Below are 18,554 nucleotides of genomic sequence, written 5' to 3' on the forward strand. Positions count from 1 at the left end.
TGAAAAACTTTAAAGAATTAAAATAATAGTGGACAAAAAAAAAAATAATAGTGGACAAATCCCTAGAATAATATAGCATACCAAAACAACACTTAGAAGAAAGAGAATCAGGATAGTCTTATAACTTAAAATAATTAAATTCAGGATTTAACACTGCTTCCCCTTCTGTGCGCACACACACAGATCCTTGGGATCAGAAGGCTTCAATGGAAAATCTAATAAGTATTTAAGGAAGGAACATCACTATAATTGCACAGATTGTTCAATATAGTAGAAAAAGAAGACTGCTATTCAATGGTTGGCAGTCCATTGTTGACAATGGTCAAGCATCTACGTGAGGAAAACCAGATAAGCTGTTCCAGGGTGCCTTGATGAGGCTCAGTTTCCCCAACATGTGCTAGCCGTTATGAACCTTGCTCGTAAAGAGCACATCTTATTGGTCAGAGTAGAGGGAGAATGACCAATCATTAGGATCACCATGTTCATCCAGGACTTTGTCTCTTACACTGAACAGGAAAAGAAGGTCAGTGATCGAATGTTTCCAACATGTTTAAAATATCACCTGGTCTAAAGAAAAAGCAGTGTTACTGTGAGACAGTGCTGCCGTTGCAGAGAGAGTCTGTTAGAAGATTTTGAGGACTGGTCAGTGCTGCCAAAGCCTAAAGACAAAAAAAGGTACATTCTATGAGTCATGGTGTCCACATATCATGAGTCCAACAGACAACTACTGTGGGAGTCACATTCAGGGCAAATCTACATGGATTCCTTGTACAGGTCAACAGATGGCAGGGAGAGAAAGTGTTCTGCTGCATTGTTAGTGATGATAGACACCTACCTTGGTGGTCGAGTTGATTGAAGGCACCATTAGTGCAGTCCTCTGCCTTGTGGGGATTATAGACTGAAGACTTAGGACTCACTATAATGGACTTTCATAAGTCTAGCCCACATGTGCATGGTAGTTTGTAGCTTATAAAATTTCTTTGCATCCACTGGTTTCATCTTTTGTTCAGCTCTGTTGGGTAGGTAGATCAGCCACTATTAACCCCACTGGCCACACAAGGAAACCAAGACTCAGGAAGGTGTAAGCTGGTTTGCTCAGGGTTACACAGTAGGTAATAGAATTAAGTCTTCAGTATTTCAGTGTTGCTCTTGCCCCCTTATATCAGTGGTTCTCAGTTGGTGATCCTCAGGGTTCCTCCTGGGTGTTTAGGAGCTCATAACAGCATGAAATAGTAATGCATACACTTATACCACCACTGTTACATGTATGTGTTCATTGCATGTAGTAAAAGAATAAAATTCTTTCATGTTAATGAATTCACCTGTCCCTTTGGTCACTGGTTCTAAGTTGATTAAGCAGCTCCACACACATTGGTTGAGCACCTACTGTGTGCCAGGGGCTGTTCTAGAAGCTGGGGACACAGAAGTAAATAAAACAGAAAACGTCCTCGTCTTCTTGGAGCTTGTGTTCTCGTTCTGGGGGAAAGACAGTACAGGAGTGAAGGAGTAATGTAGATGAGAGAGTAAGTGTTGGGAATAAAATAAAGCAGTGAGAGAGCGAGCCTGAAGGTGTTGGAGGGAGGGCGGCAGGGACGAAGTCCTCCAGAAGCCTCCACAAAGCCTTGTCCCGGGGGCCCCTGATACCGGAGGATCGCTTTATAAAAGCCACATCCATTCACAAGGTGGATCTCCATGAGTTCCGGAAGGTGCCAGGGAGGTATCATGGGGAGACGGTTTCATTAATGAAAGTCAATAAATAAGATCATTATAAAGCCTTTCTGCTCCTGGATAGAACCGGAACTATTTTTATAGCTTGAAGAGATTGTGTTATAGATATACACTGAATAAAATAGGGGCAGTGTATAGAATAATATTACTGCTGTGCTTTTAAAGCATGGATAGGTCTCTACATTATTTTGGGTGCTGTTTTTGGAGCAAAATTACTGATTTTGGAGACAAAATCAATGTCATTGTTCTAAATTTAAGACTTTGAGTATGCTTTCAAAAAAATCACTTAACACCCCCCCCCTCCCCAACACTTGAACTATTTGTCTTCCTTAACCAAGAAACTCTGATGCTTTCTGGGAATAATGATTATGTGTGTGACACCCAACATAGCAAGTCTGGAGATGCAGCCTAGAAGGGGAACCGCCTGCCACCAGGACAATTATCAAAGAAACCAAGACACTTCAATTTTGTTTAAGGACAACTAAGGACGAATCATCTGTGCTTTCAGCGAGGGATTTCTCCCCGCCAGAATTTTCTCCAATTACATAATAAATAATGGATGTCTCATGCTTCCGATTATTCCCACATTAGCTTCATTCACAAGCTATAGCTTGTCTTGTAAGCGTAAAGCACACTCCGTTGTGAACTGAAGACCGGGGAACGGAATGTTCTCTGGACTTAGAAACTCTATGTACTTTGCCTTCTTCCTTTTTAATATTATAGAGCTTGTTGGAACAGATTGAGCTCCGTCTTTAACTCGTCCCAGCAAAAGACAAGGAAATGATAAAGTAAGCACTTCATTAAGAAGACTTCAGAGAGAGACAGAGTGAAGAAGAGATGCTATCTTTTTAGCAACTTGATTAATTTTTTTTCTCCCAGACTTTCCAGAAATTGTCCATTGTGGGAAGGGCAGCAATGGGGCACGTCCTCCGTTTGTGGAAGAATCCCGGCTCGCTGTCCTCTCGGAGGCATCCCTGTCCATGATGCTGGCCATTCAGACTTCTCAGAAACAAAGTAAACTAATTTTTCCCCAGTGACGTAAGTAGCAGAATGGGCCTAGGAGTTAGAGCGTCCACTGGCCCCCACACCATGTTGAATGCTGGGCATCCTTTTCCATTTTGTCCACGTGGCCAGGTTGTCACCGAGTCCTCTGGAAGAGTGCGCCCCCTCCTGGGAGGTGGAGATCTGTTCAGGCCGGGCCTCTTCTCGTCAGAGGCCTCCTTCCTGGAAAATCTGTTTTTTTCCAGCCTTACTGTGTGGACAGCAGGGACACAGACGACACAGCCCTCGGACTAAAGAGAGCTGCTCCATGTGGAGTGCTTCTCCCTGCCTGGCCCGTGTGGAGGTTTCTCTGCGGATCTCAGGAAACTATCCCAGAGGCCTAGGAAGAAAACCAAGGCTCTCAGGGAGGAAAGTAGCCTCCTGATTCGGGGTGAGGACCTGTCTCTTCTCTCACCCCTGTGATGATGGGAAAGGATCTACCATGGGGCCCAGCCATGGAAGGTGCAGGAAAACACAGGTTCCTACCCTCCCTGCCATCCTTAAACATCACCCATTTTGCTGATGGGAGCCTGAAGGGGCAGCCTTCTTTCCAGATGGGGGAGAAATGCAAACAACAGAGCAACTTGATTCTCACCAGGTTGTCAATATCAAATATGGTGGCTTTCACCGCACAAGTCATTTTTCAAGATGGCTCAACCAGATGCAGAGACAAAATGCTGCTGGAAGGTAGCATGGGCTCAGCAGACAGCAGGGACAGGGACCCGAGCAGAAGGGGAGCCCTGGGGGCCCCGGGCAACATCAGCCCCCACCAGCACACCACATTCCGCCATCCATCTCAGGGATGGACGCCCACTGCACAGCGGCCAGACCCTCACGTCTGGTGGGAGGCAGAGCAGAGCGGTCCACAATTAGGAGCTTATGTGGGCTGTGGGACATTCTCTGTGGTTGCCTCCTTATTTATGAGGAAAGCCTCATCGGGCAGGAGTGTTGACAGGAAAAGAGAGAGAAGTAGGTGGTTTTGACCAGCCACCACAGCAGGTGAAAATCCCTGCTCTGGGCTAGCAGAGTGGTCTGTATGGCTTGGCATCCCTCCTCCCCTAGGGCCTTATGGATGCTCTGTGCCCACTTCCTATCTGGGTCAGGAGAAATCTGCTCTCATTTCCCAGGGGATGGATTTTCTCTGTCTGGCGACTCATGTCTGGATTCCACCGTTTTGCCCGCCCCCCCCCCCCCCCCGCCGCCCCTGGTGAATAAAAAAGTGGCTCTTTGCAGAAGAGCAGGGGAGAGGGGATAAGGGCATCTGGCTGAGTAGAACCGAGTTTGGAAATGCTCGGGTTTCAGAGTGGGATGAGAGGAGGGAAAAGGGTGGATGAGATGGAGGGAGTGATTCAATAATTTGAAGTTGAAGGAGCTGCAGAAGGCGAGCTGTACAAGGAGGGTTTTCAAGAATTCAATGAAAGGGAGGGTGGAGGGGCAGAAGGGCATTAAGTGTGGGACTCTCGGTTTCAGCTCAGGTCATGATCTCACAGTCCTGAGATGGAGCCGCATGTTGGGCTCTGCGCTCAGCGGGGAGTTTGCCTGGGACTCTCTCTCCCTCTCCCTCTGCCCCGCCCTGGTGCACATGCACTCTCTCTCTTTCAAATCAATCAATCAATCAATCAATCAATCTTAAAAAAAAGGGTTTGATGAATGGAAATCAATAGGTAGGTCCAGAAAAGTATGAAAGAGACAGAGAAGGGATAATGGGCAGATTCTTGGAAAAGAGTAAAAGCAGAGTTAGTTCTTAGCCCCGTGCCAGCCTCCCATTCTTACCCATCCAGAGACCCTGCCCCCCATATCTTGTACTGACTCTCTCCGCTCCCCGAGTCAGCAGGTGTGAGAACTTCCCTTGCCCTGGTCTGCAGCTCTGTGCACAGATGTTTGAACACACGGATCCAGTGGGGACCCCATTGCCCAGACTCAACGCCTGCATGGTTCTGCAAGTCTTCCTTGAGGTCCCTTCAGTGGTCTGTGAGCCACAGGTTTCTGTTCTCCAGTCTTCCTGCGTGACACACCTACAGGTTTCCTCTGTGGTCTCTCAGAGATTGAGGTGTGTGCCCCCAGTAGTCACACGTCGAAGGCCTAACTCCCAGTACCCGTGAATGTGACTGTATTTGGAGATGGAGCCTTTGAAGAGGTAGATGGGGTCACTAGGGCGGGCCCCCATCTACCTTAACTGGTGTCCTGAAAAGAGAGGTTAGGACACAGACACACACAGAGGGACAGCGTGTGACGATGCGGGGAGAGGATGGCCACCTACACGCCAAGGAGGGGCCCTCAGAGCAATCAGCCCTACTGACACCTCGATCTTAGAATTCCAGCTACCAGAGCTGGGAGAAAACTCATCTCTGTCGTTTGGGCCTCCTGGTCTGTGATTCTTTGTTTTGCAGCCGCGGCAAACTCATTCCAACCGCTCTCATTTTGATCCAGCTGCACTGGCTTCTCTGCTGTTCCTCAATGTACAGGCAGATGCCTGCCTCAGGACCTTGGCCTTAGCTGTTCCCTCTGCCTGAAACACTTTCCCCAGACTTCTAATAGCTCACTTCCCCACCTGATTTGGGTCTTCATTCAGATACCACCTTCCATGACCTCTTGAACTAAACATGGGCGCCCCCAACTCTGCAGTTCCCTCCCCCCACCTCTCTTCCTTCCATAGCACCACCTCCCACCCTACAAAGACTCTGTATCTTCTATTTTTCCCAGTTGTCATCCATCTTCCCCACTGAGGCAGATTCACGGAGGGCAGGAGTTTTTCTGTTGTGGCTGCTGTCTTACCCAGTGTGTAGACCAGTGCATGACACATGGTTGTGTTGCAAAGTCTTGGTGAATGAATGAATTCTTTGAGGACTCTCCAGGTGGCCTGTGCAAGCTCAATGGTCAGCAACAACTCCTACAAGTCAGTGTGTTTGTTATCCGCACGGGAGAGCAGAAAGGTTGGGTGACCTGCCTTTCTCCCCAAGGTAGTATTTTGCACGGCAGGTGAATGGGAATTTGCACCCAGGCAGTTTAGGTTCCTGAAACCTTTAGGCCTTTGACAAACATACCTGAGCCTGGGGATTGATTCATGCAGATGTCCAGGTGGGTGTGGGGGCTCCCAGGCAGGGAGCTGGGATGTAGGCCCCCCAGGCCTAGAGGGGTCCATCTGGGACCATTGACAAATGGGCCATGTTTGAAACCAGGGTCCAGGGCAAGACAGGACCATGTTGACGCCCTGGACTCTCCTTTTTCAAAGGGGAGACCCTGTGCCTACATCAAATTGCACAGTTAAAACTGAAGCCACATCTCACCTCTCATACATATGTAATTCACTATAAAAATTTGAAGGATTTTTATGTTTGTTTAAAAAATGAGTTGTTTTATGTTTGGCTCAGAGGCTGGGCAACCAACCTGTATACTTAGGGATGATTTCAAGTCCTAAAACCAAACTGGCACATTATTTAAAACCTGAAGGACCTTTTCTGAACACCTAATTTAGTTATTATTAAAATTGATAAATATTACATGTGTACACACTTAAACGCATTGGGTTTTTTTTTAGTAGTTTTTCTTATTCTAGAAACTATATAGACCAAATTATCCATATTTTTTGTAGTCTTGTGAGAAGCTTGTGACTCTGGGGAAGTCCCACGTGGGACAGCCAGGCTGAGAGGTCAAGCCTGCAGGATCTAAAGCCAGACCACCTGGCTGTGAATTTTGTTCTTGTCACCCTCTGTGACCTAAGAAAGTCACGTGCTCTCCCTGTGCCTCAGTATCTCCTGCAAAGTGGGAGGGATACTAATCTCTTGGGAGAGTGAAGACGGGATAGATTATAAGTAAGCATGTACTCAGCAAACTCAATGCACTTCTCATTGTTACAGAATGGAAGGGTGCTAAGGGCAGCCTGGGACCACCCACGGGTTCGGGCATCAGGAGTCAGGAAGAGGAAACGGAGACATGGGAAGTGGGTAAAGTGTCCCTGTGGAGGTGGAAGCCAGTCCCAGGCATGCTGACAAGTGAAAACAGTGGGGATCAGAAGAGCACGGGAGGGTGAACTCTCACCTAGCTCCATGCTCCGTTCGGGAAGACATGAACACACTTTGCACGGGTAGACACCTAGTGTACATGCACATTCATGGAGGGTCATAAACACGGCTGCATGTCATGCAAAGCCATTTTAATAATTAATGGGAGAACTTACTCTTCAGTGATCTTTAGTCGATCTTGTCAAAACATTCAGAGTTGTGTTACTGCCAGGGTTGACTGTATTGGGAAGTGTGAAACTGTCAAACTAGTATGTATTTCACACACTGTAACTTATGCAGCGGAAACTTAGAGAATTTAAGTGTTTTATTTCTTTGTGATGAACTTAACGAGAGTGGCTTGAACTGTGCTTGCCTTCTTGTCGCAGAACTTACCACACCCACCGAGCGTCTTTCCTGCGCCTTCACAAAACTGCTACGTTCCACTCTATGTTGGGGCCAGCTTCTGATCTCCTCTGTGCTTTTCGTGTTGTGAAATATCTGAGACTCTTTTAACCCACTGAGCCACCCAGGCGCCCTATCTGAGAATCTTTTAATGAGAAGGTTTTTGCTGGTGTCACTTCCCCTGGGATGTAGTCATGCTCTCTATTAGAGCCGTGTTCCTTGTCCTGCCAATAACGGGCCTTCCTCCATTCTTTGGTTGCATGTCTAGATGTGTCTGGAACACCAGCAGGGTTGACATGCCAGCAATTGGCCATTTCTTCTATAATCCCATGTACATCTGATTTGAATTTCCCTTGGAACATTATTAATGGTTTCTTTGGCTGCCTATACATTGAGGTGGGAGGCAACCCCCATTTCTACTTTTGTAAAAGGTCATGAGGTTTTATCAGCGGGCTGCAAGGAAGCCACACAGTGACACACTTCACTGTCTGTGCATGACCTCAGTTGCGGCTGTGCCGTGGCCAGTCACCACCGGACAACAAGTGACATGTTTATAATTTCCATGGTGATCTGGGGACTGAAGAACTAGCAGCAAGTTTGCATTTTATGGAATTACCCATAGTTACTGCACCCTCATGAATGATATTTGAACTGCGTTGTTGGGGAACTGGTGTTATTTACCTAGAGGGTGGTAAGCTGAGATTTGTCTAATAGGAGAAGTAAGGAGTTTCATGCTTTAGTTTTCCAACACTGATGACTCTGCTGTTAGAAATGCAGTGACCCACTGGGCTTCCCAGTGTCCTTGCTCATCTGCCAAATGTGATCTAAGTCCCCATGGCATGCTGAGGAGTTGGAGTCTGGACACAGTCCCTGATTGGCTATATGACTTTGACATGTTCCCCAAACCCTCTCTACCTTGATTTCCCCCTTTTTTACCTGGGGATGGAATTAAGAGTGCCTACTCACAAGATCACTTGAGGGTTATACAAGGTAACATGCACAAAACACCACAGAACCCAGTGCATGGGAGGAGCCGTGAATGTGTGAACTATTATTTTTATTCTTTAAAATAGTGAACATCGGACATTTCCTGAGAATGGGGGTGATGCTAAGCCAACTGGAGGTGTTGCCAATCCAATCCCCATAATGGTCCTAAAGATGGCTCCACAACCCCCACTTTAGAGATGGGGAGATGATGTTTGGGGAGATACTTAAAGATCCCACAGCCACACTGGACTGAAGTCTATTTGGCTCTAAAAGCAAAGCTTGTAATCACTCTGTCATATTACTTTAGTAACGAAAGTCTCTTCAGGACATCTGGCTGGTACCCCTTCCTGTATCTACAGTTACTCATGTGCACACATTAGCCAATATTAGAGCTGAAGTGTTTTTTGCACAGGTCGGCTCACGTCACTCCTTGTCCTTATATACTGTCACACTCACGAGAACCTTTCTCTCTGGATCCTGAGAAGGAAATTTCTACCCTCTGGTTTGTCCTCAAGGTTTATAGAACGTAGGAGATAGAATGAATCTACTTATCGTGAAATCAAGAGCTTACCACCCTTGAAACGATGAAAATAACTTAGTTCTGTAATAATTTCCGGCCAGCTTCAGATTAGATTTCTTTCAATCTGCTTTAAGGTGTAAATATTTCTCCTGGGGAATCATTGAGTTCGGCTTTCTAATTTGATTTGGAGGGAAAGGAAGTGGAATCTGTCTGCCTCATACGGAGCCAGGCGATTTGGTGCACTGGGGAGATGTTCAGATATCTGTGTAGGTGTTTTTAATAAGTTAGTTCACCTAATTCTATTTCCTCTCCACTAAATAAGAAATGCCTTGCCCTAATGGGCTTAATCTTTCTAAATTATTTTCTGGTTTTAATTGTGCTGTTTCCCACAAGCACCTAATTTAATTACAAGATTGCAATGCTTTTCGGTGAAAAGCTTGCTTGCACATTAGGAACGCTGGGATTTGAATGTTGGGGGAGGGGGTGCGTGTTTGCTTTTTCTCAGGCTTGTCTGTCTCGATGGATCAGGTCTTCGTGAAGTGTGGAATGTGAGGGCGGCCTGACCCAGTTGGGAACTCAGAAAGACCCCGACCCTATCCCAGGATGAGTCCGGACACAGCTGAAAGCTCACACTCCAAAGGCTGGGATCAGTGCTCCATTGCCAGGAACCCATCTGCTTTGGTGGCAATGATAGCGAAGCAACTGACCTATCCCTCTGCAGTGGGTTCCGGAAACGTGTGTCCCCCTCCACAGCTCGTGTCCTGGAGTGACATACTGAACAGCTATTTTTGTACCATCTTTGAAAGATGCGATGCTATGTGCCAAGTGAAGGGAGAAGCAGAAGGAAAAGAAGGGAATTCTTGCTGGGGCGGGGGGTGGGGAGCTGGATCTCTTGGCAGTGGGAGGTTTTAGCTATAGGAGCGAAACTCTCAGGGCACCTCCAGGCTTCGAGATGCTGCCTGGGCACTGTATCTGTGTGACTTTGGGCCCCAGCTTCTCCTTTCCTCCAGGGACAGCAGGGTCTGAGTCCTCCCTGGCCCTCCTCCCCAGCTGTGGGCTGCTCAGAGCTTGGAGGAGACCAGAACCACTGGGGAAACAACAAGGGGGCCAGTGGTGGCCAATGACAGCTGGTACTTGGGACAAAGCACCTTCGCTAGGGCATCATGAGAGGGCCACCCAGACAGACAAGGCTCCTTACAGGGTCTGCCCCAATAATCCTCTGGGTCTGGGGCTGGCACCACCAGGGTGTGAAACGATGCCCCAGATACCATTTCTATTTTCCTGACAAAATATTTGCTAAATCGGGAAAAAGGAAACAAGGAAGGACTATTTATCAATGTGGTAAGTCAATCACTGTTTTAATTGCAGAACTAAATGGCCTAACAGCAGAGCCAAGGACAGAACCAGCACTGAACTGGGCCTAGTTCTGAGCCCAGAGCCCTGGCTTTCCATCGGACCACGGTGCCTGTTATGGACTGAATCATATTCCTCCCTAAGTTCCTATGTTGAAGCCCCAACCCCCAATGTGACTGCATTTGGACCTTTAAGGAAGAAAGTAAGGTCAAATGAAGTCATTAGGGGGAGATCTTAATCCAACAGGACTTGAGTCTTTAAGGAAGAAGAAAAGGTCTGAGAGAGTGATCGCTCAGTGAACATAGGGAGGAGACGCCAGGTGAGGAATTTGCCGGCACCTTGGTCTTAACACTTCCAGCCTCCGGAGCTGCAAGAGAACAAGTAAAGGTCTGTTGGGGAAGCCACTCGGTCCTGCCTGCACAGCTGAGCAGAGTCCCGGAGCCAGAGACAGTCCTCAGGGGTGGATGGTGGCTGGGGAAACGCGCGGGAGGCTGAGGGCTGAGGGGAGCAGTACAGAGACACTGGGGCCCCTTCCAGGACCGTCCTGGGGGCTGGAGGGAATTCCCCGGGGAGGGAGCATGTCCAGGGCCATGTTAAAAGCCCCCTCCTGAAGTCTGCTCATGAAGGGAGAGAGAAGCAAAAACTGTAAGGCCGGCCCAGGCAGAGAGGGCTCTCTAGCGATGTTTGGGAAAAGCACGGAGGACCTCAGCACCATGGTCTAAACTTGACTCATCTCTGTGTGTTTCTGGTTCCTGAACTATAAGAGGGGCTGGTCCTAGGAACTACCCCATGGGATATCATGAGTCTTAAACGAGGTAATAGTTGTAAAGAATTGAAAACAGTATGTGTTTCTTCAGTAAAACAGAAGCTAACATTGACTGGACATTTCCTGCGTGAGGGCACCATTCCGGTTCCCGCCTGAACCCGTGACACGTTTAGGGGACACGCAAGACAAGGGTCAGGTATGATGATGACACAGCCCCCAGCTTTCTGTGCTAGCTCACTAAAAGGCTTTCTGCTTTCCGCAGCCTGGGACAAGGGAGGTACGTGTTGAACACACACTGATTAAATATTGAGTCCACTGGAAAAAAACAAATGGTAATCAATACCTTGGGTTTCTTTCTTTCTTTTTTTTTTTTTTTTTAAGATTTTATTTATTTATTTGACAGAGGGATACAATGAGAGAGAGGTCATAAGCAGGGGGAGTGGGAGAGAGAGCAGCAGTCCTCCCGCAGAGTGGGGAGCCCAATGTGGGGGTCGATCCCAGGACCCTGCGAACATGACCCCAGCCAAAAACAGATGCTTAACAATTGAGCCACCCAGGACCCCCAATACTTTGGGTTTCATAGAAAGGGGAGAGAGGAACTGATGGTGTGCATGTGGTCTTTCAAGGCAGAACAATGAGGCATCAACTCTCAGAGAAGGAAAATCAAGAGGTTTTGTTAATTCACAAATCTTGTGGTCAAGAAATCTTGTGGACATGACTCTGCCTGCCTGGGGATGTCACCTGAATCCAATCCCTGTCTGAGACTCGCCTGGCTTTCTGTGGCCCTGGGTCAGCACCTTGACCCCCAGTGCCGGCTCCTCCCCGCCCAGACTGGCTCTTCTCCATTGTCCCCTCCCTCTGAGGCCACTCCTCACACACTCCTGATGCCCTCCCTTTTCCTCCTTGGGGCCCTCCAAACATGAGAGCCTGATGTGGGGCTCGATCCCAGGACCCTGAGATCACGACCTGAGCCGAAGGCAGAGGCTTCAACCCACTGAGCCACCCAGGCGCCCTGAGAGCTCTCAATGAATTGGGTCACTCCCTTGTGTCCTGCTTGTTTCCAGCTTCAGAATCACCTCTGTGGGGGCAGGGCTCTGCCCAGTTTGGTCCCTGCTGGAGAATCGGGCTGCACAATACCAGCCACGTAACACACAGGCTCCGAAATACTTGGTGGGTGAACGGCAGGTGGACTGGCCTGCATGCAGCAGGTTGCTGGGAGGAGCAGAGAATAGGCGATCGTGACATCATGATGACTCATCTCCCATCCTCCGTGTGTTTATGGATGAATGTTAGTTCTTGCTCCTATGGCCGGGGACTCTCAGGAGGGGCAGAAAATGCTAGAGAGGATTCAGAGCTGTTGGTGGCTGGGGGCTCCGTGTTGGCCCAGGATGACCTAAGAAAGCCCTGAGCAGAGGCGTCCAGAGCCCCCGGCTCAATGCAGCGGGTGGACCTGAAGCAGGTCCTCCGTCACATGCGGCACACTCAGGACGGAAAGGCAGCCTCCCCAGGTTCCTGATGTTCCGCTGTTCCAGAGCCACCACGTGAGGACTAGAAGGAGCCCCCGGGAGACCATGGCGCCCTCTGTGTCTCAGGTGTGGACTAGAAGCCGGAGAGGTGAAAGGTCCTCCCCCAGGGCAGGAAGCGCGGGCCACCGGCCACCTCGCGTCTCCAGATTCCAGGTCCCAGCCACATGGGACTCACTGTTCCTTGGGGTCTAGACACACCTCCTAAAAACTACCAGACACAAATTGTGCTCAAATTTGTTGCAGGTTTCAAGTTATATCTTAAAAGAAAAAAGACTTCTCTTCATTGTGCACAACCACTTCTGATCTGCAGAACAGCCTTATTTTACCAACTGCGTGGGCAGAGCCTTCTGCGCGGGCTGCTTACAGAGAGCACGGTTGTTCTCTTCCCCTACTTCCGGATAAAGCTGGAGACAAAAGCCACCCCTTGGTGTCATGTTAAAAGCTACAGGGAAGTCAATTTGAAGGGAAAGAAACCTTCTTTCATTGATGCCAATGGAATAAACTCCAACGGTTTCCTTTTAGAAACCACTATATTGTGCAGTTGAAGGGTGGCCAGTGGGATTTGATGAAATAAACAGGCAAAAAGGAAGAGGAAAGCCAAGAGGACACGGTTTCATGTCAAGGTCCTGTTGGAGTCAAGGAGGGTGCGTCCTGCTATCAAACTTGCTCAAGCTTTCATGCTCAAAAAACTCCCCGCTTGAGTGATCGTGTTTATTTTAGGTTTACTGCTGGCCCACCATATGGGCAAAGCCTTTCCAGAATCTCCCATAAGTTCAGTTGCTAGGATCCCCCTCCCATAGCATCATCCAAGCCCTGTGCATCTTGCTGATGGTCCGCCAAAACGTTCAAGGAGAATGCTTTATGTTCTGTGTGTATTTCTTCGAAGGGGAGCATTGTCCAGGGTGGACGTGGGGTGGCTCAACATACCCCTGACGGTCTATTTTCTGAGAGCCAAACATCTGCAAACTCTTTTTTTTTTTTTTTTCCCCCAAAACCCCAGACTCCTGGACTGAGCAGACATTTCACTTGATCTTAGCCAAAAGGCCAAGAAGCGATTGCTGAGCAGACATTTCAAATAGGATTTGCCAAATGCTTTTAAACCTTCGCACTGTGGCTGGCACGTTGGAAGCTCTCCAGTAGGTATCTGTTGAATGGAACACTGGCCCATCAGTTAATGGTGGTCTATGACCTTGCTCTTGTAATTTGCCATACTCCTGAGGTCCTAGAGCAGCAACCCCTTTTTGAAAGACGTAGGTGTGCTGCATGTAAGATGCAAAATAGAATGTTTTTAAACAAAGAAGAGACATTTTGTTTTTCACCTTCCTCTTTAAATTCTTAACCTGGATCCTCAAAGAAGATACAAAGCAAAATAAACTGTGGAATTCTATGAGAGTTTCAGATTTTTAAATAAGTGGGAGTCAGTCTGCACTTCCTGCTCAGTTTCTAATTCTCTTCTCCACGTGGCCATTCCTAGATCCAAACGGCAGAAAAATAATCCAAGACATCCCCCGCTCAAATATGCTTTTAAAAGTAGATTTAATGACATAGTAGTCATGTTGGTTTAGAACGGGAATCTGGATTTGTATTTCTGAAAGGCATTTTCAACAGAGATGTTTGAAAGGAAGGGTATTTTAGAGAAGTCAAAGCAAGCCGTGCAAATTTAGAAAGTTTCAGATTCTTATTGGGGGTTGTATAAAATAAGAATGTCTGAGGAATGGATGCTCATGTAAACACCGTATTTTGTCAAATTATTTGTATGACATTAAATTCTTTAAAAAATAACCTTTTTTGGGCACCTGGATGGCTCAGCGAGTTAAGCCTCTGCCTTTGGCTCAGGTCATGATCTCAGGGTCCTGGGATCGAGCCCTGCATCGGGCTCTCTGCTCAGAACACTGGTACCATCTAAGCAAAATGGCTTTTGTGGAGAATAAATGTCTAAACACTTCAAACTGTGCTTTGCACAAAGTAAATGCTCAACTAATCTTGTGGCAGTTTGTCCAGCTGGAGAGGTATAGAGAAGAAAACTAAAGTCTCCCATTCTTCATCACTCGCAGTAACCATTGGCAGTATTTTATCATTCTAACTTTTTTTTTTTTCCTACCCATTTCATGACCTGTTGGAAAGTGTACTGTCTATAAAAATTCGTATACTTTTGTCTCACTTAACACATCATGGACATTTATTTATATTATTTAAATTATTTGTCAACTTTTTGTGCCCCTCCCATAATTATCTTATTTCCCTAATGTTAGATACTTAGGCTGTTTCCCAAAACATCAAAACAGATTTTTAAAAGAAACTTAGCTCTCTACCCTCTCATTCTATGGAGCTGTTTCCCCCTCTCTGCTCGCAAAGTTACATGCATTTCGGAAACCCTACAGAGCTGATGTGTTAAACACAGGACCATTAAAGCACCATGGTAATGACAACTTTTTATCTGTGTGTTGGGCAACAGTGGTCAGGGCTGAAGAAGAGAAACAAGGTAATACACACGGGGTACTTGCTGTGTTCTCAGCGCAAAACCAACGTCCAATACTTGCCAGGCGTTAACTCACACTGGCAGCCACCTGAAGAGGTGGTTCTGTTATCAGGTCCGTTGGACAGATGAGAAAACTGAGGCACTGAGGTGTTAAGGGACTTGCCCACGGTCACTGATCTAGCAATTTGCAGAGAAGGGCTGAACCCAGGAAGTCAGCGGCAGACACTGCTTTCTCAGCGCTTGGGTAGGCTGTTCACTCCGGGTATTCCGTGAGGAATGCTCTCCGGCTGTTTCCCTTTCTTTGCTCTTTATTGGGAAGACAATAGAAAGGTCAAGTAAATGCTGGTAAATGGATACTTGTTCTGATTAGAAGGGCGAGGGCTTGGATGGGCTTTCCCTCAATGAACTAGTTAGGCATTTGGTTTTCTGTGCTCTAATTTAGAGCTGGATCAAAATATCAGTGGGATGTTTCCCACCCTATTTTAAACTGGGTTACGGTGTAATTTGGAGAACAGGAATACATTGTTTTCAAATAAGCACCTTTTTTTTTTTTTTTTTTTTAACAGAACAAGTTTATTTCGGCCAAGCGCACATCTGTTGAGAAGGACATGCGCATCTGGGAAAATAGGGCATTGGCACTCTCTTCTGCGTAGGTGTTTTCCAATCAGCTATCCAGCACACAGCAGAGCAACAACTTCCCTTTTCCCCGCCTTTCTCCGGATTGCAAGAACAATAGATTAGGATCCCACATCTGCGTACACTCTGGGGGCCAGAGGAGAGTTGAGGGAGGGGAGAGAACCCTTGTAGCATGTATTCAACGGGAGAGAAGCGTCTGTGGGTCATTCTGTAGGTCTTGGCCGCTCGCAGAGCAGAGAGCCTTTTTATGTCAGAAAAAGTCACAGGGAACTGTCCAGGGACGGGTCCAAATGAAACGAAAAAATAAGAAATGGCGTGCGAGGGGACCAGGCTCTCTTCTCGCACTGCATTCTGTCTTGAACTTGAGCCTCACTGGAAGATGGCTGTGCTATCCTGGGGCCCCGTGAGACGGCTGGGCCTCCGTCTGCACGTAGGTGGCTGCCCAGGTGGGTGCTGGATTTTCTCGTTCTTTTCTTCTGGAAAAGAACGTGCCCAGAGGCCAGTCCTTGTCCTTCCCTCCCAAATTTCAAGGAACGAAATGAGGTTTTTATAATGGTAACTCCAGTGAGAGGTTATTTAGGAACTGAAAATGAACCCAAAGAGATACATCTCTAGATAGTTTAATTCTTACAAAGGGCAGGGATGCAGAATATGCTTTATTTTACCAAAAAGATGAGATATTTGCTTTTATTTTCGGGTTTACGGGACATTTCCTTTTAGAAGTCTCTCCTTGAAAAATACGCAGACTTAAGCAAAGTGTACATAGTCTCGCTTTCAGAAGAACTTCCTTCCTGAAAATGAACTTTTGCCTTGGAGTTCCTGTTTTTTTTTTTTTCGGGTTTATTTAAATAGAGACGATAATTACCTGTATTTAAACAGTGATCCGAAGGACAGAAGATCTTTTTACTCGGAACAGGCAACATAATTCTGTAAAGTAATTGGACACCAGGAAAAACAGTCACCTTGGATTCGTTTGCATATGAAAGGAGAACCCGTGGAACTTGAAAAGGCTTCTCACTAAATCTGAAAGGACAGGTGGGCTTAATTCTAAAGTGCTGAATCCTAATGAGGTCGGGGCTTGATTTTCCGGGACGGGGCCCTGCGCTACCGGCCGAGGCGGGCTGTGCGGCGCGCGCAGGACCCTGCCCCGCGCCCTCTCTGGCCTCGGGCCTCCCGGCGTTCTCGCGGCCGCCACGGGGCACCTGCCTTCTTCTCGGGCAGCGGCGGGCGCTGCACCTGTCGCGGGTCTCCGTCCCGGGCGCCCGCGTGCCCAGAGGCCAGGTCTCCTCCTGCGGCGCCCAACGCCTTTCCAGCGCTTCTGTGCGCCTTCATGCCGGTTCCTCTCTTCTCCGCAGCGCAGACTCACCAGCGCGGCTTCCAGATGCTTCGTCCGTTCACCCCAGCGTGCCCAGGGAACGACACGACGCTTCTGAGCCGGTGTCAAGTCCACTTTCTGACCAAAGAGCTGTGGAGAGCATCCTCGGGGTCAGCGCGTCCCGAGCCCTGGGGCGTCACCACTTGCTTCGAGCGCCACCGCCTGGCCAAAACGGGAACGACCGCTGCCGGTCGGGGAGGAGCGTCTGGGAAACCGGCCAGGTGGAGTTTCTAGTTTCTTAGCCCTTTAATGTAGTGACTAGGATGGATATTCTCGCTTACTAATGCAGGTATTGTTCTTCTGCATAAATATATACACTCGTCTCGCAATAACTTGGGTTTAAGGATACTAAAATGGGAACCATCCTGTATCTGCTCCAAAAAGAAATCACATGAATTGCATTCTTTCTGAATGGGTTGGATATGATACACTTTGGTGAAATAAAAATATAAAAGCAGAACTGTGAGGGAAACAGTCTTTCCTCGCTATTTTTTTCAGCATTCTGTCTATGGCAGGATCGGTTTAAAGTAGAAATAGTTCACTCCTGCATGGGTTCCCAGATTGATGGCCAAGGGATAGCTCGGCTTCCGCAGACTCGAGCTCAGGAATCAAAGGGATTGGAAGGTTTCTAAAAAGCATGTGCACACCTCAGTGCAGAGGTGTGTGTGTGTGTGTGTGTGTGTGTGTGTCCCCGCTCTGTGAGCCGACCCCTTGGGGTGTTAAAATATCAGGAATTCTATTCATATCTCTCTTAAATCTCAAACTTCAACATTTGTATTTTTATAATGCACATAAAATTATGAGAACAGTTATATGTCATTCACAAATGAGTATTTTAAAAGGTATTGGCAGTGTGGGTTAAGAAATGTTTTACCGATGGAAGTTCATGACCAAAATGCAGTTTAACTGCATTAAACTTAAGGATATTCTCAACATCGTCCTGCCGGGCTTTGCGAGGTGACATAGATCTGCAGGCAGCTGGAATGGGGCCAGGCTGGTGAGTAAATCAGGCAGTTTTTCCCTCTGAGTGGGGAGATCAGGAGGGGGTTAGACTCAGAAGGGGGTCCTGGGGCTGCCTCTTTTCAGCCTCATTAGAAAACCAGGGTAAACCACTTCATATCTGTGGGGGGTCTTCTTTTGCTGGACTAATGTGTAAAGAGCCTCGAACAGGTGTTGGACACCAGGTGGGGTGGGTGTGTTGAGGGCAGCGTGTGAACAGGACATGGAGCTCATCTGGAGTGTTGGCGACGGAGATCAATTTTCATTTGAACCGAAAAATTATATGAAATTTAAAAATAAAAGTATAAACAAGGTTAACACTAAAAGATCTAATACACCTAAAAGAAGATGAATTATAGAGACTTCTCCAAGCCCTTTAAGATCATGTATTTGCTTCTGGAATTTTTGGTACCCTTTACTGGCATTATTCTAACCAATTAAAAAGAATGGGAACCTTACATAATAAATCTATATTACAGCTACCTTTTTTTTCAAAGTGGATAGAGAAAATAGAATTAACAAATCATGGGCTAAATTGCTATTTTTTAATGATCATCTTTGGAAAAAGAACCCAGATACTCCAAGCTCTAAAAGGACAAGGGGGAGTATTTTACTAGGCAGCTCTGGCTTTGAAATGGTGACATAAATACGAGTGACAGCTTGAACTCAGATCTAAAGCTAGTTATGGTCTCCCTGATGTGACCCAAATCACTGCAGACAACGGAAATCTTGTCTTGTTTT

General features: G+C 47.2%; 1 long non-coding RNA gene across 2 annotated transcripts; it reads left to right on the forward strand.

Moving 5' to 3' along the window:
• The first annotated feature begins 11,742 nt into the window (after window positions 1-11,742).
• On the forward strand, window positions 11,743-17,274 carry LOC309863389. Of its 2 annotated transcripts, none has more exons than XR_014311012.1 (3): window positions 11,743-12,390; window positions 15,370-16,474; window positions 16,795-17,274. It is a non-coding gene; the product is annotated as an uncharacterized lncRNA (long non-coding RNA). The 2 variants fall into 2 exon arrangements; XR_014311013.1 differs by having other exon boundaries at window positions 16,800-17,274.
• Window positions 17,275-18,554: the final 1,280 nt, after the last annotated feature.

This window comes from Mustela nivalis (assembly GCF_964662115.1).
Source record: "Mustela nivalis genome assembly, chromosome: 1".
Lineage (NCBI taxonomy): Eukaryota > Metazoa > Chordata > Mammalia > Carnivora > Mustelidae > Mustela > Mustela nivalis.